We start from the raw sequence: 21,076 nt of genomic DNA, 5'->3' as shown, positions 1-21,076 counted from the left end.
AGACAGTGCATGGGAACAGCATACAGTTTGCCAAACCTGCAAGAATTCCACAGTCTACCAGCCAGGGAATGGAGCAGCACCAACATCTCAGGGCAATATGAACGTCTTGGTCTTGGAAAGCTAACATCTGTGCATAGGCATTGTCAAAAAGGAGACAGGGGGGTAAGTCAGGCCTTCACTACCTGAAAAATGCCAGCCACAATCACACCATCACACTGAGCTCCCTGGCAACCAACAGTATGACTGCCCCTCTTTCTAAGAATTCTCTGTAGGACTATCTGAAGGTCTCTTATCCTAACAAAACCATCAGGTTTTGTTATGGGGAATGTTTCTGAAAGCATGGCCTTGTGCAGCAATGTAATATGGATCCAAGGACGAGCTGAAAAGATAACATTCATAACAAAGACCTGCTTCCCCTCTTGCTACTGCATAATGGTACATGAACATGCTAATGTCCAGTAAATGCAGAGGCTGGGAAGTGTGGTTTGCTGGTCCAAAACTCTTGGCAATCACTAACTTGGTCTGCCCCTTGATTCTGCCTTTTGTAGTTAATTCATCACTATTGGTAAAGAAAGGAAAATATCAGGTGATCATATTTCACAGGGAGACACTCAATTAAGTCAACAAGCAAATAGTTTTGAAAGGATGAAAGAAAAGCAATTAAAAATGCATCAGCCTAGATGTACTTGCTCAAACTCCTTGCTACAGACACAACAGAAGTCAAAAGCTTAGGAAAATTGTAAAATGTTTTTAAAACAGCTCAGTGTAATTAGACTAAACCAGCCCCATGACATAAGGATTTCTTTTTAAACAATGGAAAAGGCTGTCTTAACACACGACAAACCTTCAGTAATGCAGATTGCAATCATGTCTCTAAATGCAGGGTTTTGCTGTAATTTTATTCCTGTTAACTGTGCACTTTTGGATTTACATATTCTCCATCAGAAAAATAGTAATATATTAAACATTGCAAAACCAGAATAGATGGACTACAAGTTGCATATGACACTGCAAATGTCCACTTAGTCTAGCTCACCAAGTGGTAAATGATACTAATTATGGAGAGAAAAGAAAACAAAAGATCTCTCATTACTTCCTCTCCTATAACAATTAGTATATGCTATTTTATCCAATAGTAAATTTGCAGGGAGCACATTGGTTTTATGTCGTGTAATAAGATAACCAAATTACCAGCATTAGTAAGTAACATTAGTATCAAATATATCTTCCTATTTTTTACATTGCACAAAATGTCAAAAAGCCATTTTAAAAAAAAGATACCAAGAAAACAGTAAATTGATGAAATCCCAAATCGGGTTCAGAAATTTTTTTACACCAAATGTATTATTCCAGTGACACAAAATAAATGTTTTAAAAGGCACCTTTAAGTGGTTTCTTGCATTTAATAGCACCTTTTATGGAGCATAAATACCACCAGCCTATAAGCATCTGTAACAATAGAGCTGCAGATAAGTCAAATTTCATGGATTTCCAAAGGAAATATCCCTTGGATATTTCAGAAAGAGCTGAAGGGCTGAGCTCCAAGACAGCTAAAACAGGATATGAGGAAACCTGTAAAAGAGGGGTGGAGGGGGGGAAGAACTGTTTGACCCTGAAAGATCTTGCTCTTTTGATTAACACATACAAACAGGAGAATGAAATAGTGGCAGTGGGAGGAAGAAAGATCAGAGAAATGAAATATAATTGCTTTGGAAGGGTGCCAAACTTCACAAATTACCAGTTGTTAGTCTGTACCCAATACTGACATAAAACTGTCAATTGTTCTCTAAAAACCATTTTGCCCATAAATTAGTAACACAGTCATTATTTTTAAATCACCTGCAGGTAAAAGTTAAGTTTACCAAAGAAAAACTGATGGCCAAAAACAATAACTTTTTTTTAGCTGCATTATAAATGAGCATTATATATATATATATATAAAGAGGGGAAAAAAAAAAAAAAAAAAAAAAAAAGAGGCCTGCAGGGATCAAGTTCAAGTTAAAAGTTTCTTATTCCAGCCAAGCATCAGTAATTCTAGATCAGGGAGTTAAATTTCTACAGGATTTTTTCAGTATTTTGCAAAAGTTGCTACAGGACCCAGCTCAGTAAAAACCCCATTACAACTTCTGCAACATGGATTTTTAGCATTTTGTGGATTTCATTTTGCAATTAATTTTTTAAAAAACTCTTCTAACTGGACTGTCAAGTGCAACAAACAAAATATTTTAATAAGCTCAAAATTACTCTCTGACATAGCCACAGAAGTGCTGAGTGATTTGCATTTCTATGTTTGAGTACTTGAGCAGTTTCAGAAATCTGAATTTAATGGAAGTGCACCAGCTAGAAAGGGGGACAAACTAATCCGCACAGAACCTGCTGAGGCCTCCCCTTTCCCAAACACACAGACTTGGACTTCAAGTCTCAGTTTGGTACTTTGTTCTTGTCAGCAATGTTTATGTTCAAGGTTGCATTCGGCAAGTGCCAGTTTGAAAAATATAATGGGTCTTACCTTTGCAGTGTCTTTAAAAAACCTGTAAGAATACAGAGCAGATTAGGCCATATTTCTGTTGTTTGCCTCTCATTTGCTGTCAGCTGTCAGCAAAATGAACAGTCAAAAGCCTCTGGAGCAGGCTGGTATTAGTCAGCTAGACTTGAATTTCCAGTTCTTTTACATTGCTGTCTATTTTCCTCCATTAGGTTAGCCTGTCCTACCCTGGTATCAGATTACAGGGAGGCAGCATTCATAGCACCTTGCAAAACAGTCGAATATATCACATACCTAAGTCTGCCTATACCTGCTGCCCTCAATGCTTAACCCTTTCTACCAACAGGAGAAAAGTTTATTCTGAGTTAGACTGTATCAATTACAAAACATTTACAGCAGAGGCGTCGTTTTCCCTTCTTACCTCACAGCTACACGATGGAGTGAGATTTCATTTTAGGAACTGTGGAACACAGGCAGGCTACCCCAAGAACAGAGGCTCCAAGACGCCCCCAAAAACAAACCTGCATCTGCAGACCCTACCTCCAACAAGAGCCCTGGTCTGGAAGCACTTACTGCTTATCTCAGCAGGTCTGAGAGACCCCAGTCCCCATTCTGGGTTCAACATCATGTAATTACACTGATTCCTTGCCTCCCCTCAGACCCTGCTGCTAGAGCAGGAGGCAGGCAGGCATGTTCCCAGCACGTAACTGGAATGGCACAAGGAGAAGGTGTTTCCAGCCCATGTCTCTCCCAGCAACACTGGCTTCCTTCTGCCCAGCCAGGATGTGGTGCTGCCCTGGGCTTGGCTGTTCCACCATCTCCCTGATGGCTTTTAGCCCAGCTTCCCTTTCTGGAAGGTGTCCTGCTAACCCTATTCCCACAGACTAGGGCCTACAATTTAGACAGTAGCAAGTCAAACCCTGCAATGCTGAAACAAAAGGAGTAGTGACTTCCCTCTTTACACAAGATGCATGGCCATCCCACGGCCACCAGCTGCAGTGGTAGTGCTTCAGAGGACTACACAAGGTATTTTATGTGTTCTTGTATGACAGGTACCTTAGCTTTCCTACATGCTCATCATGCATCTTGGACTTAAACAGAAGTTTAACAAATGAATATGTATATTCTCACAACTCATGCCTGAGGTTGTTCAGGCATCCTCCTTCTTGGGACCAGTGGTGCATGTTGCTAAAGCAGAGAATATAGGGCGATAGACCATTACACTCTTACAAGCAAGTTAACTCAGAGCAGAGATGAAACACACCAGAAGAACTTTAATTACATGATGCTTTAACTTAAATCTTTACTTAAGTAACATTTACTCCTTTAGATAAGAATTGCAGACCCAGTCAAGGCAAAGCAAAAAAAAAAAAAAAAAGCAAAAAAAAAAAAAAAGGCAAAAAAAAAAAAAGCAAAAAAAAAAGGCTAAGAGGGCTTGTAATGAGAAGCAGTACAGCCCATACCACAAAGCACTGCAACTAACATTTATGTGTAAGCTGCTCTAACTCAGAACTAGACAAGCATTTTGGTCTTCGAGAGATCCTACTCATTTACAAGCACACTTTTATTTATATCTAAGTTAGCACTGTGGTTAACAATTACACCTGAGTAAAATATAGATACATATTTCAGTCTTATTTATAAAACTTATCAGTTAAAACATGTTTTTGCAAACCATGCCTGAAGCTTTTAAATCTATTTGCCACAAAGATTCTCACTTACCTTTACCCATAAATATAAGAAATTAAGTACTCAGTCATGCATTTCCAATGGTTATAGCACAGGAATTAATCCGTGAGAACTATTGCACCAGGCAAGAAGTCACCTGTTTTCTACAATCTGCGACCAGTCAGAGCACATATACAGTGCCCCAACATACACCTTCCCTAAACATCCCCAAAGGTCCATTTTGTCATGCATTTGGTCACAACAATTGAGATTACTTATTTTCAGAAGTTTTTCTGAAATAGTTTGATGAGTGTACTAAGGCAAGTAGCATTGTGAATTTTTTGGTTTTAAGGGCTTGGAGAGTCCAACACTGTTCCTAACACAGGCAGGGATTTACTTATGAGGTTGGGACGGGAGAGACAAATCTCCATCAGCAAATCTCTTGGAAAAATTAAGGCACATCTCCGGCTGTCAAAATCACAAAGCTGATACTTGCACTGAGCCTTCACATAGATTCAAAAAACCCCCAAAAACCAACAAAAAAAATCCCCAGCTCAAGAAAATGTGACAACATCTCCTAATATCTCACAAGCAGAATTACTTAATTCAGAAGTCTGTCGAAATGGCAATGAAAGGTAATTTAAGAAGAGGTGCAAAGTACCAAACCATACCTACAATCAGGCAGACTGATAAGGAACAGCTGCACACAGGGAAGTCAGAGGTGTCAGACTTCTGAACACCCTCCCACTAACCTCCAAGTCTGAGGAGTCTGGGGTAGTCTTTTTCACTGTTTGTCTTTTCTAATAGAATTGTCTGGAGTTTTTCAGCACAAGAACATTCAACTTAATTTTTGGCTTAAACAGGATTTTTATGGTAGCTCAGACAGCATTTACATAGGCCAGGGTAGACCTCGTCTCTTAAACAACACCAAAACAAACCATATCTTTTAGAGTCTCCCAAGGCAAGATACTTGTTACACCTTTCTGAGGTGAAATCTTCTGTCTGATTTCCAGTGTATTGTACTTTACAGATCACTGTAGCTGCAACTCACATGTCATCTAAAGCCTAACGAAAAAGATTTGAAATTTATTGAAAATTATAGACTGAAGGACATAATCTTTTAAATTCACAGGTAGAAGGGTAAAGGCTAATTTGGGTTGGAAGGCTGTAACTCTATATTTTCCCTCAGCATGAGTCACAGCTCTGAGCTGGAACATGCTTTCTGAACGGAAAATTTGTACCGGCGTCACAGATCACCAAAGAGAAAGAGAAGAAGGAACAAAATACTCCAGATATTCTCAAGTAAAAAACAATAGGTAAGACCTGCACCATACAGGAAAGGGAGCAAAGTCACCTGCTGACCAGTTTGCTCTGAACTCAAGGAATACTTTCAAAACATTAGCTTAGAACTGAACTTGAGGTTGGCTACAACTTTAAGAAAGTACCAACACACACACACAGCACTGAGACATGGAGGGAGGGACATGGTCTTAGTTAGAAATGTGAGTATTACATAGCCAGAGGGACTTCAAAAAACAAAACAAAGGGAAAAAAAAAAACAAACCAACAAAACCCAGACCTTAGGCTCTTGCTGTAACTTGTTTGGTACACAAACCACCTTGTTACTAGACAGCCAACTACTTATGGGTGTGGAGCACATAGCACAAAGAGTTCTATGTGCAGGTTATACCAATAATCTCCTTGTAGACACACTGAGTAGCTCCCCACTGTACGCAGAAAAAAGCAACACAATTAATTAACTTGTCTCTAGACCTTCATCCTCTCCTTCATCCCTGCAGAGAAGCTGCAGGTTTGAGCTTTTTATCTTCAATTGTGGTCATCATCTTTCCTTTTTTATCTCTATTAGCATCTTCAGCATTACTCCTTGATATGCTTTAAGAATAATATTTTGAGAGGCAAATGCTTCAACACTGTTCTTATTTCCCTCTTGCATATGTTTGTCTCATTTCAGCCAGCTTTTCAAAAGCTAATCATTACCTTTCAGGTTCCAAGTCAGAAATTCACTGAACTGTGCTGTTTTCACAGAATCACAGAACCGTGGGCTCCCAGGAAAGCAGAGCAGAGGGGCAGAATCATATCCTTCACCCTGCTGCCCACACTGCTTTTGGTGCAGCCCAAGATGCAATTGGCTTTTGGGGCTGCAAGCACACGTTGTTGGGTCATGTCCAGTTTTTCATCCACCAGTCCTTGCACTTGGAGTATGATGGTCTCTTTGCTTCTTAATTCTGCACACTAAGGGTCCAGAACCAAATGCCTTTTTAAAAACAATGCCCTTCCCCAAAAGCTGCTGCTGGGTTAAATCAATGAGGTACTGAAGGCTGCCTGAATTGGAGAAGCAGCATTAACGCTATGAAGAATACAGACGTTTCTGCTGTACTGAAGATCTATCCAGGACATAACATGTTACAGACCCAAGTAATTTAAATGTCTGCAGAAAAAAAAATCTTAGTTAAAGAACCAAGCAGAGAATATCTAAAATCATGCCTTTAAAACCTCCTGAAGGTGAGAGACTGCTTACACAGTTGTAGTAGAGAAGAACATTCACTCATGACATAATTAAAAGTTAGTTTTTTGGGCCTTTAAGCTCCCAATTTTAATGCACTCTGAAATGCAATATATTCATTCAGGTTCTTCTACAAATGCATATGCTTCATGATGTTTAGCATAATTAAAATAATGAATACATTAAGTTGCAGCTATGCAGAATAAGACAGAACCTAATATTCCCATGCCATTTGTACATTTTTCTTTTTACAGATCAGTGTAGCCTAAATTCATGTTCTAAAGTATTTGCATGGGGTGGGATTAAGAAGGGAGACTATTAGTCTGGGGAATTTCAAACTATTGAACTTGGCTATTAAGAGAATATAAATAAGAGAATATAAATCTTCTGATTTGTTGTTAGACAACAATTCCCACCATGGGATTTCAAACAGTGACAAAGCACAACTTAAAGACCAACAAGATTAAAAAAGCAAAAAGATTTTTCTTAAGAGTGTTATGGAAAAGGAACAGGGTCTGCAAAGGTCCCTCCAGGGAAGGCAGTGTCTGGACAAGCCAGTATTTCTCATTTCGTAATGTCTGGGGAAGTGTACACTGAAGCCTAAGTCACTCTTATATGAGCACACACCTGCTCCTGGGAGACACAGAAACTCACTGCTAATGAAATGAACTTGACACAGAATTTATGAGTGTTGCATGAAAACACCTACGGAATCAGTGTATTCTGGAAACGTTCAGAGCTCCCACCAACCAGGTGTAGAGAAATTCAAGCCTCACTTCTTCCTCATTTCATCATTCAAGTTCCCATGTCTTTTGCAGAACTAAATAAGGCATCAGAGGTGGCTGCTGCGCATGTGCCTGTGCCATCCAGCTGCAGCCCCCACCACTGGGCTCTGTGAGCCAGCTTGATTCCCTAGCTGTGGGGGAAAGCAAGGCAGCAGGCAGGGCTGGGGGGGAACCAAATCCCCTGGGGAAAATGCAAAATTGCCCCATCACCTTGTGCTGAGCTCTGTGCCCAACTTGGTCCCATTCTGCAAAAGGAAGCAGCACAATCTCACCGCAGCCAGTGGCTCACAAACCTGGAGACCTCTTTCTACCTCCCCTCGGCTCTGCAGAGTGAGTAATACAGATATTTTAGCATGCACTTGCCCCCCTCTCTCAGGCATTGTCTGAATGGGGTGACTGCACAAGTCCACTCATGCTTCCCAAAAGAGAAACCCTTACAGTGTCATACACAGAAGGGGAATTGAGGAGACATATTTCTCCTACAGCAGCTTTTCCCCACTTTAAACCACAAGGATAAGATTGTTCCTACCTTTCCTTCATTCTAAGAACCTCTAATGCTTCCATAAGAAAGGACTGAGATTGCTCTACGTTTTCCATATAATGAATGGGAGCAAAAGTAGGTTGCATCTCCTGAAGATGAAAGGTCCTTATTTAGGTAACATCTGACTTCTCTAAATTTTCAGGAGTTGATGCAGGCCCCAATGCAGAGAACCAGAAAATGGTTTGGACTTGAAAAGACCTTTGAAGATCATTGAAGTCCAACCCCAGTGCCAGAAGCAGGGATATCTGTCACTAGATCACATTGCTCACGGTGCCATCCAACCTAAACTTGAACACTTCCAGGCACAGGGCATCCACATCTCTGAGCAACCTGTACCAGTGCCTCTCCATCCTCATCATCAAAAATATCTTCCTTATGTCAATCTAAATCTATGCTCTTTCAGTCAAAAACTATTTTCCCTTTTGCTGGCACTACAGGACCTGGTAAAAAGTCTCTATCCTTCTTTTAAGTCCCATCTATACACTGAAAGGCTGCAACAAGTTCTCCCTGGAGTCTTCTTTTTTCTGGAGTGAGTAACTCTCTCAGACTTTCTTCACAGGATAGCTGTTCCAGCCCTCTGACAATTTTCATTTAGGTCTCTGGGAAAACAAACATTCCAGCTTTTCTTGCAGCACCACAGCCTCATCACGCAAGAAGCTCCTCAGCAGACATCATCTCTGTTATGAAAACCCACAAATTATCATAAGAACCAGAGGCAGAACGTTTTTTGTGTATCACTTCAAACCTACCCTTTCCTCTCCCGGTACAACATTCAACCCATACAAAGTTAGGAGGGGAAAAAATAAAGAAAAAAAAAGAAGAAAAGAAAATGAAAAAACGATAAAAAAATAAGAACACACTATACACCACAAAACAAACAAAACCCAAATAAATAAAAAAGCAAAGCCAAAAAACCCCAATGAAACAAACAAAAAACTATACAAAACACCCTACAATAAAGAACTAAACAAACAAACAAAAAAAAAAAGCCCCCCCAAAAAAGCAAAAGAAAAAAACACAAGGGTAAGCTGAGTGGTAGATGGAAGATTAAGTAGTACAATAAACAAGGTAACGCAGAGACAGGCTGCTTTACATAGTTTCTAATCCATCCTTTAATTTATCCTCCACCCTCCTTTCTTTTTTCATTTCTGTTGTCTAACATTTCATCTGCTTCTGTGAAGTCTCAGTCGTTTACTGTGACCAGAGATACAATGAAATAATATCAGAATTGTGTGGGTGAAACCCACACAATTGGTGGATAAAACCCCCCAAATCTACGACTTTTTTCAAGATGCCATACACTTCAAACACTTTTGTGGAGGTTTTACTATGTGTTCCCCTCGTTGTGCCCTGTTTGTACCTTTCCTTTCTCAAACATGACAGTACTGAGAACAGTGCTCAAAACCTAAAAGGGAAAAAGGCCAGCAGAATCATCCTGTCGCTGTGAAAGGCTTCCAGAGCAGCTATGCTAGCAATGTGAGAGCTGGTGCCTCTCACAGAGGCAAAATGCCGAGTTTTGCCCTTGTGGTGCTGGCTCCTGGCCCTGCAGACACCCGGGGGACCAGGAGCTCAGAGCGGTGCCTGCCTGTGAGTGCAGCTCTTCTGTGTATGCAAAACCTCTCTTGCGGGCTGCCATGCAGAGCCCACTACAAGGCAGGAGAAAAAAATTTAAACCAACAGCAACAAAAAAACCCCCAAACTCCTTACCCATCCAATCTCACTGCCCCTACAACGTTTCAATTCTTCCTCACTCTGAGGAATGTGACCCTCAGGCTGAGAAGCCCTATTTTAAAGGGCATATAATACAGGACCATTTTATCACATGGCAAAGATATCCCTACTCAATGCTGGCTACTCAACAAACATACATTTTAAGGAAAAAACAAAACAATATTCTGGGAGCTATGCTGTCATATGAGGAAGAAAAGATCACCAAATGAGACAAAAAGGCTGAATTGTATGCACAGTTTCAGTTCTAAAATAATTCTGATGTGCAAAGTACTCAGTTCCCTAAAATCTGATGCTGGGATAGATACTACTCGAGTTCTAGTTTTAGTAAATTAATTATGTTCCAATAAGATACATATCTTCAGAAATCATGCAACCTACATTAAAAATTACATCATTTCCAATAGAAGGTTTTATGTGCTTTTTCTGTGCACTTCTAAAAAGGTGTTTAACTGAAAGCCAGAGCTGTCTCAAAACCACAAGTGTATTGAGATGAAAAAATTAATAATTAAAAAGAAAAAAAACCACTCAGAAGATCATAGATTTTACAATAAAAACTGGTCAGATAACGTGGCAAACACCTGCCCAGAAAGATATTCATGAAATTGCACAACTTAAGGCCCAACCTGCCCGTTTCTCAGATGCATTTAAAAATTCCCACACTGGTAGCTGTGGAAAACGAAACACTGGATCTCAGCTCTCGCTGTGTCAGGATAACGCCCATGGATACTCTCTTACAGTTCATGCTTCAGGAGTTCAAGTCCTGCTTTCTGTTGAACTAAATAAACCCTGATCTTTAGGCACCTAAAGAAGGGGCTGGGAGGGACAAGGCCCCAGGCGCAGAGGCGCAGAGCATGGCGCTGAGGAGACAGTTGGTTACACAATGGCTGCCTGGGGCAGGCGGCGGCGTTGCCACCTCTGGCGCATCTGCTCCCCTGCTCGTGGTTTAACCGACAGGAAGCGCAGCCCAAGATACCCAGACCCAGCCGCGAGCGCTTCCTGCCCGCACAGCCAGGTCTGTCCCCCTGCGCGGGCCGTGGCCGCCCGTCAGGAGCAGAGACTCTGGGACACCTTCTGAAGAAACAGAAAAATGAAGTAAATTAGGCCCACATGCAGAAAGCCAGCCAGATGGATGGAAGAAGAAGCGAACGGGTCAAGCGTATTGAAATGTGGCCCCAGAAGGCCACTGAAGCAGTGTACAAAACACTGGTGGCACATTCTCATCTAACAGGGCCCAGGACAACTGGCAGGTCAGCTGTGGAGGTTTTGAGTCTGGTCTTCCTCAACCAGGCTTGTATACCACCAAGAAACCAAGTTACTTTACTTGGTAGATGAAATCTTTGAAGATTCTTTCTGAAATCTTCAGATGTGAACTATAAACAGTGGGAAAAAACCCATTGCCAAATACACTACCAGACTTTTCCTTGACCAACCTGTCCTAGAAATTAGGACAAGTTAATGATCTACAAGGCTTTTCCAACACTAATACCTAGAGTAACACACCTATTTATCTACTGCAAAATTGAAACCCTGAAGAAGCATTTGGTACCCATGTGGTAAGCACAAAAACCAACTGCTAGACAAAGCACAACTTCAGTGAAAAGCAGAAACTCCAGCACAGCTATAACTTCTATAGTACCTGTATGTGAAGCAATATGCTATACTCAGCTCCTCTGTAAGTTGTCCTCTGTTCAGTCTTAGATTTCCCCATAATATCATCTGTCAGAAAACATAATTTCCTTAGTCAACCTAAAAACTGTATTTTCAGGCAGGATGAGAAATTATTAAGATGGCCTCATATCCGTTCTCCATCAATGACCAAATGGTGGTATAAAATGGAGGAAAACCAATTTTGTGCTGTTATCTGCAGGGTTGCCAATTAAAGCAACAGAAGACATGTCAGTCATGTAATTAAGTTGGGAAATATATCAACCAGTAGATATTTAACTGATTTAACACTATCATGTATTGCTGCAGTCTAGGAGAATTTTATGCATAAACCTAAAAGCAGTACACATCTTCACTGGATTTCAAGGAGTATCTGACACATTTTACCCTTCATGGAACCAAGGTGCTCCATCCTAACATGGTCTCTGTCCCCACCCCAAAACAGTTCAGAATAAAAATGCCCTCACTTGATGACTGGCACTTTTAGTAGAACAGCCACCTCAAAGTCAGAGGTTTGCAATTTCCTGAAAAAGAGCAGGGTCCAAATTCTCCTCATTTCTAACTTAGAAACATATTCCTCAATTAGGTTCCTCTGATACAGCATATTTTGTCCCCGGCTTTCATGCGCTCCCGGGTGAGTTCTGTGACCACCTAGGTTATTCCACAGAAGCACAGGTGTCTCCTGCCTCAAAGACAAGACTACATCACTCCATGTCACTGAATGCTTGACCACTTCCTGCCCTGGAAATCAGAATGAAAGCCCTAAACTAGGACCCATCAGACACTAAGAGAACGTTTGCTTCGGCAGCATTTCTGACATCCACTTAAGACATGTGTCCCACCCTTAAAAAGTACTCAAGTAATCCCAAGCAGCCAACAAATTAAAAAAAAAGAAAAGATACAAAAAGCAATGGTTGCTCAAAAGCCTTTCTGAACAAAAAAGCCTTGCAGCATGAACTGAACCTTACTAAATTTTGCTGGATTGGCAAAAGGAGAACTGAAAAAAAAAAGTATTTTCCATCTCAGATTCCAACAATACTATGTAGCCAACAGCATTTTGCAGATTTGCTTCTTAGTTTGTAAGTCACGTTGGTCATATCTTGCAACATGTACTGGCAGGATTCAATGTTTTCCTAAGAAAACTGGGGTGGCAGATGCTGACACTGGTCCAGAAATGGTTTGCTCTCAAGCTGGATATTCTTTTTAACCCTGAAAGTTCATCTGTGTCCTGCTACAGAACAACAGATTTTATCACAGCAAACATTTCAGAATTCTCATACATATTTATTTTATTGTGTATTAGTACAGTACTAGCTCCAAGCATAACAAACACAAAAAGTAGTATTTACATGCAAATTCATATCTATTATATGAATTGTAGATTATTAACTTGGAAATTTAATGTAAGAAGCATAGGGCTAATATAAGAGGGGGAGGGAAACGTTCATTTATAAATTATTTTGAGGCACCTTAAAATCATCTAAGTTTCCAAGCTCTGTATAGTTGAAGCAAAAACAAAAAGGTAAATGTTGAGGTATTTACATTTATAAAAGTAAAACAAAAATCAGGATGATTTAATTCTTAAAAGATTGACAATTTTCTCCTCGAGATTGCTGCTGCACAGCATCAGGAAGGCACCCAGATACTCCTGCATTTGTTCTTCTGACTCAGTTACAGCTAACATGAGAGGAGTGGTCTCCACAGAATGGCTTTTTCAGCAGAGCAGCTATGAGTCAACTTGCCTCATGTCTCTGCACCTAACAGCCCAAGTGCCTGGCTCTGGTGTGTTTTCTGGGAAGATAGGAGGGACCACACCTCACCAAAGCACTGTGAGAGGAGATGAGAGGAGAGGAGAGGAGCAAAAGCGAAACTGAGCTGACTGACAACCGCTGACCAGGCTCCACAGACAGAAACGGTCTCTGGATTTCTACTGGTTTTAACCAGCTTCAGCAGAGGGGAACATGATTTTTAATTCTACCGTATCCCTTTAATAAACACCCCAAAGAAGACATTTTCCAGATAACTGAGGAATTTTTTACAGTGTTGACTTACCGAGCAAAGCACAATAACCAGCTATTCTGTTTGCACTACAAGGCAGTACAGTGCAATGAGTTAATAATTTATCATGGCATTGCTCTTGGCAACTGACCATAATCAACTTCTAAAATTCTTCCTCATTCTTACATTTTTAGTTTCAGCAAGAATATGGCACCCTTAGAACCTCAGCCCTACCAGAACAATTCTTAGCCAAGGTAAGAGGTTTAATCTTCTCGAACACCTGCTTTCCCTCTGGATTGTTTCAGGCTCAGAGCAAAGGTCATCATTTCATTTCAATAACCTGATTTAGCAGACAGGAATAACTAAAATATTTTTAAACAAAGCAACAAGTTAACATTCTTTCAAAACTGCAGCAATGCAGTTCTCATCCCCACGTTTCCTTCCCCTTCTTCTCACAGAAGTAAAAAGAACAAAAAAGGCCAAGCTTCTGCCTTCACCAAAAGCTTTTATTTGCACATGATTCCAAATTAGCAAGCAAACACCTTTTCCTCCCATTCTACATTATCGAGACTTATGCCTTTATATAACTTCAGGCAATACTTAACTTATTAGTGAACACATTCTTCTTCTCAATCAGAAGCATCCAGCTGTGGTATTCAGATAATGCATTGGAAAACAAGTTTTGATGTGACGTGTAGAAGAGAGTTAAGTCAATCATTTTAAGCATCACTTTGCTGAAGCATTGGCCATGAAATATGGTCCTTTTCCAAGGACAACTCTGCTACTTCGTCCTTCCCCTTGTTGCTCAATCCCAGCTCTTACAAACTCCACAGCTCCACCACTCTGAAATCAATCTCTAACCTGGTTCAATCAACCAGCCCAACAACTTCTGTGGCATCAACATATGACTTGCCAACTTGGCTCATCTTGGCTGAACTAGATAAGGAAAAGGTTGCTCTTGCAAACAGCCTGGACTGCGGATAGGAGGGAAAGGCAATAAAGCACTAGGAAACAATCTATGCTGTCAGCGAGAAAAAATGACAATGGCAGCCCTCAAGCAGCTGGATGAGTGCTCCTGCCAAGGAAACATCCAGGAATGACCATGTCCACCTCTGACTGTTTTGCTAAAGGCACGTTTTAAATTAAATTAGACCGGTGCAGGTTTGCATGCTCACAAAAACGTCGGTCTAGTTGAAACTGCAACTTTACCTAAACTAATACAGCTTTACTGTTGAATCTTACCTAAGGGCAAGCTAAGGGCCTGGGCAGACACTAAATGAGCTGTTTAAGGATTTACAACCCATCACCTCCAGGAGAATTCACTATCCGAGTAAAACTTGCTCAGCCCAAACCTCCCTCCTGTGCTCCAGGGCACATCCACGCAAACGGCTGCTGCAGGGGTTTAATGGGATGTGCCACCAAGCCAGCAGGGAAGTTGCACATGCTGCCTTCACTTATGAGTGAAAAAGCAGCTGTGTGAGCCTGAAGAGCCTTCAGTGTGCACCTAAGCTTTGTAAGCACATGGTGTGTGAAAATACCGGAGCCAGCATCAAGGCACTGGCATTATTCTCCCACCTAGTTAATAAATACCAGGCTTGTTCACGACAGACTGTGTAACAGGTTCTCTGAAGGCAGTCTCTGTCAGAAAGAAACTACTTTCTCCTCACAGTAGAGGTTTGACCCCACCTAGAGATCCTAATTTAAGGCAGCAAAAATGAACCCACTAAACTTCACACTGATTTTTTTCTATTTCCTTTTTTTTACTGACATTTTGCATCTGTGCAGTATGCATGCATCAGTAGTCCTGGGTTTCCTCTCTCAAGGCAATGGGATTTTACCCAGCTAGCTCTTTGCAAAAAATAACTGCTACTGTCTCCCCCCTCAAATGCACAGATTTCACATCATCATATATCAATAAATGCCATCACAGCTTTTCTGTTCATGAAGTCTAAAAATACAAATTAACAAAATGCTTCTGAAGCCACCTGAACACATGGCACCCATAAGAGACACTTTAACCATTACAAACATCAGAATCTAGACACAAAATATACCCTTCCAGCTACATTGCTTCAAAAGTATTAAACCTTATATAAATACCCCTGGTTACAATTAAAAAAAAATATTTGCAAGTCCAAGCTCTTATCTTATAGTTTGGCAAAAGTTTTTCAGTATTTCTTACTGTTGAGAATTATTTCTAGTCCAGTACCACTGAAACAAGATTTAATACATATCATTTGAAGGATCATATTAAAAGACAATTAGGTCTTTATGAAAACAAATGGTAGAATGTTGCATTACATCAAGCATTCATAATCAGATATATGTATATCAGAAGTGCCCAGATAGGAAAATATTCTGCCAAAAGTAACCTTCTTGCTGCTTTTTTCCTCCGGCAATTCCTTCATAGTCCATATTTAAATGGTCTAAATTAATGGTTTCTGTGTAAGAATCATAGAATAGTTGTTGTGAAAAGGAACCTTTAAAGGTCATCTAGTCCACCCCCCTACTGTGAGCAGGGATATCCTCAACCAAATCAGGTTGCTCAGATTACAGCCTGTTCAGACAAATTACAACTGTGTTTCACTTAATTGTTTCAAAAGCAACTTATTTCATTGTTGCTTTGAACGATACTAAAAGAAATACACTTTTTTCACCGAAGAGGACCAGCACTTCTGAAAATGCTGCAAGCCATCCTCAGCAAACTTCAGACTGTTTTTCAACACAGAAAGTTTCGTTTTCATTCATATGACTAAACCATCTTTTTTTCTGTAAAGAAAAAAGGTCCCCAAATAGACACTTCCTCTCTACAGTTCCTTCTTTTCTCTTTTTGTAATAAACATTAGTGGTCTTTAAAAAAAACCCCGAACCAACAGGATGGCCTCTCAATAGCTCGCCACCAAGAATACCTGGAGCCCTTTGCTGGGCTCACAAAGCTCTCAACAAGCTGGTTCGGAGGCACTGCGAGACAGGGAAGTGAATTCTTGCAATGTGTGCAGTTTGCGACCCTTTGCCCTCCATGGCCCATAAGCTTCACAATTATTTTCTTGATAGCTAACACTCTTGTTTGCATGCTTAATTTACAGGCATTGGGACAAAGTTTGAATAACTACAGAGAGTAAATAGTTTACAGAGGCTCTGGAGATGGGGGAGTGAAAGCACAAAACAGAAAATGCATAAAGACGAGGAGAGTGGATAATGTAACCACCGCGTCCAAGGACAATGCCAGGCAAATTCTGTCATCAGAAGACAATGTGCAAGTCCTGCTGCCTTCAAGACACAGGCTTCATGAAAGCTCTTCCTAAGAGGGTCATCTTCTGGTTGGAAAGACAGCCTCCACTAAAAACAAACCATGTCATCACATCCTTGGGAAACTATTCTTGTTAGTTCCAAAATTATGTAGGGCAGCAGCACATGTAGCAGGCACAAAGAGGAGGAAACTGACAGTATCCGTGTCAACTTGCTTTTAACTTGAAATTGAGTCTGGTTGGAAGGGCAAGTTAAACATTAATTTTCTGACAGTGGTCAGCACTCAGTATCACAAATTGTAACTGTAGTTTCACAATCATATTTTGCTGCTTCTTTCCGTAGCTGCAACTTAAAACTGAATAAGCACCAAGATAACTGTAAACTGGAGAACAGCAGAAGTGACTTGATACAAAGCTCAGAAGAGCAAGGTAGTTTTCTTCTAATCTGTCAGCTTTATTCACTCTGTCAAAGGATCTCATGAAGAACACTAGTAACTCTAGAGGAACATACAGCATGACAAAATAGTATATGCAGCCACAATAAGTAAAAATGTTTCTCTCAAGAGCAAACAAAAATTTGAATCACCCAAGCTCACCCCTTCCTTCCATCACAGAAATTCAAGAGCTGTGCAGCATGACATTTATACTGAGCCCACTTCAGAAGTCAAACCACTACCATGCAAGAAGGTGAAGGAAATGAGGAAGGAGCTCACAAGTGAAGCGATGAAACCGTTAGTACGCTAACGGCAACATTCAAGACTCGCAGAACATTCCCCTCAAACAAAAAATGTATTTGGTAAATTCACACAGAAATGTTGACGATGGGTTAAATATAGGGTGTTCTAGAAATAGACCAAAATGTCTAATTATAGATGAAGAGAGTGACATTAAATCCATCCCAAAGCAACTCTTTCCCACAGTTTCCAACCTATGCACTTAGCATTCCTATTCCTAGCAAATTATCCTAACCATAATATCTTTTCCCCCAATACAGAGAGAAATAATTTTTACATGCAAATTTAGGAACTGGAGGTTCTTTCCAGGCTAACAAAACTACTATCAGTTTCACATTGAAGCCTGTTTGAACGTAGTACAAACTCACACATGACACAAGGGGAGTGATCTCTTTAAGGACAAATAAATGACCTGAGCTCCAGCCCTCTGAATCAACACTGAAGATGGATGACAGGTAAGGCCTAAAGCACACCAAAGTAAGAATGCATAAACTTTGGTCCCTAGCCAATGGGATCCTCTCAGCACTTCCCACACAGTGGGAAGCTTTACCAAAGGACAGGCTTATATTGAAGAATAAATCGCTTTTACCTCTACATATGGCCAGGTCTGGTCAGGAAAGTGAAAATGTCCAGAGCCTTTCACATGGCTGCTGCAGACTTTTGATAAGCAAAAGACTTAAAATTCCAGTATGTATAGTCTCTGTCAACTACTTTATCTGTGAAGAAACACTTAGGTACGATTTAAAAAAGCAAGATTTAAGAATGCAAATAATCTCTAAAACACATCAGTGGCATTAAAATTATAAGCACCATAAATCACTGGCCTGTAGCAGCAAAGTTTCAGAGCTTATGGTGCAGACTGTAACCAAGGCTGGAAAGGTGAACTCCACCTCCTGCCACTCCTGTGCTGAATCACTGTGGTGGGGGAAAGTCCTTGCTCCTTCTCGCATACCCAACAAAACTCCAGTGAGTTACCAAAAATGTCAGTGAAAACAACAAAATCTGCAAGCAAAAGCTGAGAAATTTTTCCTAACACGTGCAAGAAGAGAAAGCTGTTTTGGAGATCACAGCTTCTCCTCTGGCACAGAGGGAAATCCTCCATTTTTCTTTCTTTTCTATCAGCTCACTGAGCACCATCCTGCCACAGTTCCCTCCCCTAAATATGGCTGTGCTGAAATACACCTCATGTATTTGGCTTTTTTCATACATCAAGTGTCTAAAAAGTAACACACACAACTGAAGTATGAGTTTTCATCAATCCTTAAACACCAGGCCGACAATATTCTTCAAATCTGGATGTCTACCTCTTTTTTTCTTCTCATTTGAGGACCAAGACCATGGACTTAACAATTCTCATATGCAACGGATGAGAAAAGAGCACATTAGAAAACCAACACTCCTGTAAAGGCAGGGATCTGGAAATAATGTTCAAGCTAACTGGCATCTAATGACACCACTCCCACGGCTCTCTCAACAATCAAAACAATCCAAACTGAAAGATCCCTGCCTTGGGGGTGTGGGGGGAGAAAGGTGGGAATTTTTTTTTTTTTTTTTTTTTTTGGAGACAAACACGGGCTTCAGCTATACAAAAACTAACACCATTTCTCTGTATCTTCTAATCCACTTCTCTGCCTTCTAGATCTGTCCAAGCTGTCATCTGTAAGTCTTGGGTCGTGGGAGAACTTTCAAATGACTTTTTTCTAGCACCACCACTGTACCACAGATGCATCCGTAGGCCTGGCAAAGTTCTTGTATAGCAGCAAGAGAGAATGAACATGGCAGCTTCTGCCTTCAAAGAAGAACTGCTCCTCTGTGAAGCCCTGAGCAAGAGAAAGTAGCAGCAGCCACTTACCCTTTAGAACACAGAAAGATAAGCAGCTGCAGCTCAGGAGACGACTTAAAAAGAAAAACTTAAAACCTCAAGTTTTTAGGGCTGGATGTCTCAACAGGGTCTGGTGTAAAAGAAAGAAGGAGAGAAAAGAGATAAGGAAAGGGAGGGTCATGTTGCACCAGTTGCAAGCAGAGAGCCCTAGGATCTGAAAATAAAAGTCATGGTGATAAAAAGAAAGATACAAATATATATAAGAATTTTTCAGAAAAAAACTTCTATTACAAACACTTTTTTTTTTTTCAAGTAGCTCCTCTGTAATTTTATCAGTGATTTTTCAACATGTAACAACCCGCCAAATAAATCCCCCAAACACTTGCAAAACTTGTTGCTTTTAGAAAGAAAAAAGCAAAATGTAAAACGAAAAGATAGTGAAAACACATTGTAGTGTAAAATGCCGAAGGGATATATGGCTGAACACTCGGAAGGCTGAAGACAAGAGACAGCCTCACCCAAAACATGACCATTTACTTAATGGTTGCCTCCCTCTCCCTCCCTGCAACTGATGACAGTACTAAGCAAGACTCCATCATACTTCTCAGATACAGGCTCTAGACAGTAAATGAACCTGGAAAGTATTCCCCTGTGCACAACAGCTCAAGTGCCCTGTCATTTAATTTTCAGTAAGAAGATATCAAATTTGATTTCTCAAGTGACAGATGGAAATGTAGGGTCCAAAGTTATAAACTCGGACAAAACTTCTAAAGAACATTTTCGTTCAACAAAGGTGGAAATAGAAATTCTTCTTCAAAAACTTTGCTAGAGTTCAGAAGTGCACAATTAGGAGAATCAAGGTGGTTTTCATCCACTGAAAGTTTAAGAAGCAATTTGACGCACCACAATTACCTCCAAGATTTTCTTCTCCCATTACAACTACCACTAAGCCTATTTTCTAATTGGTCTGCCTTGTTCAGCATCACCATAACTTCCATTTTTTAATCATTTTCAGGAAAAGGTTTGTACCTGCCCGCATAATAACTTAACTCCTTCTATTTTGAGACGATACCGTGGCGGCTGCCGTTAATGGCTCTGTTTCGGCAGAAAGAGAACTTCAATTTAAGGGCGCAGAGAATGATCTGTTTTCGAAATTATAATTAAATCTGCCATTTTAAAGTAACCACGGACCACACCGGGCGAACAGCAGTGGAGCGAAGGTGCTCAAAGCCGCAGCGCTGATAGCCAACACTTTGCCCGAATCGCTCTGGACCGTGCTCTGCTCCACGCTAGCCGAGTCCAGGCACACGCAGCTTCAGAATAAATAAAATACGTGTATTTTACAGCCCGCTGAGCGGCGGCTGGAGGGCTCCGACCGGCAGCCAGCCTGGCACCCGCGCACGCTTAAAAGGAGACAAAAGTACAAAACGTAGCAGAATTACAAGCCAGCTGTCACACTTGTGCAGCGCGCTGCTCAGAGCAGCACAGCCGCGGTGCCCTTTGCCCGCAGCAACAGGCACAGCTTCAGGCAGCTCACGGCGCTGCTGCCCCGAGACGTCCCTTTACTCACAGCCCAATTTATATTTCGCTTTTCCCTGGTGCTGCGCTTTATCCAGAAGTTCCCTCTTCCCCGCAGTTTCTCCCGACGGCTGCGGAGCGCTGCCCCGGGCGCGGCCGCACGTCGAGGCAGCGGCAGCCGCCGCCCGCAGCGCCGCGTCCCCCCGGCCCGCCCGCCTGGCTCTCGCTCCCCGGGCAGCACGTACCGCCCGGCCGCGGGGCCCGCGGCGCCGCCCCGGCCTCCCCGCAGCGTCGTGCAGCTAAAATGGCTCCTGTCGAGAGGGGGAAGTGGTGCCCGGGCCCCGGACGGTGACTCAC

At 41.3% G+C, this 21,076-nt stretch overlaps 1 protein-coding gene across 10 annotated transcripts in view; it reads right to left on the bottom strand.

The window, feature by feature from the left end:
* Positions 1-21,076, bottom strand: part of ELF1 (E74 like ETS transcription factor 1) — an 87,875-nt gene that overhangs the window by 45,399 nt on the left and 21,400 nt on the right. The window contains exon 1 of one of the 10 annotated variants that reach the window (XM_053936694.1): positions 20,965-21,047. The exons of 4 other annotated variants lie outside the window; for them this stretch is intronic. The gene's annotated coding sequence lies outside the window, so the exon portion shown is untranslated. 5 more of the 10 variants (XM_053936693.1, XM_053936691.1, XM_053936697.1 and 2 more) reach the window with 5 other exon arrangements.

The sequence above is a fragment of the Vidua chalybeata genome, chromosome 2 (assembly GCF_026979565.1).
Source record: "Vidua chalybeata isolate OUT-0048 chromosome 2, bVidCha1 merged haplotype, whole genome shotgun sequence".
In the NCBI taxonomy this organism is placed as follows: Eukaryota; Metazoa; Chordata; class Aves; order Passeriformes; family Viduidae; genus Vidua; species Vidua chalybeata.
Note: the sequence above shows the minus strand (reverse complement) of the source record. Positions and strands in the feature narration are given on the sequence as shown.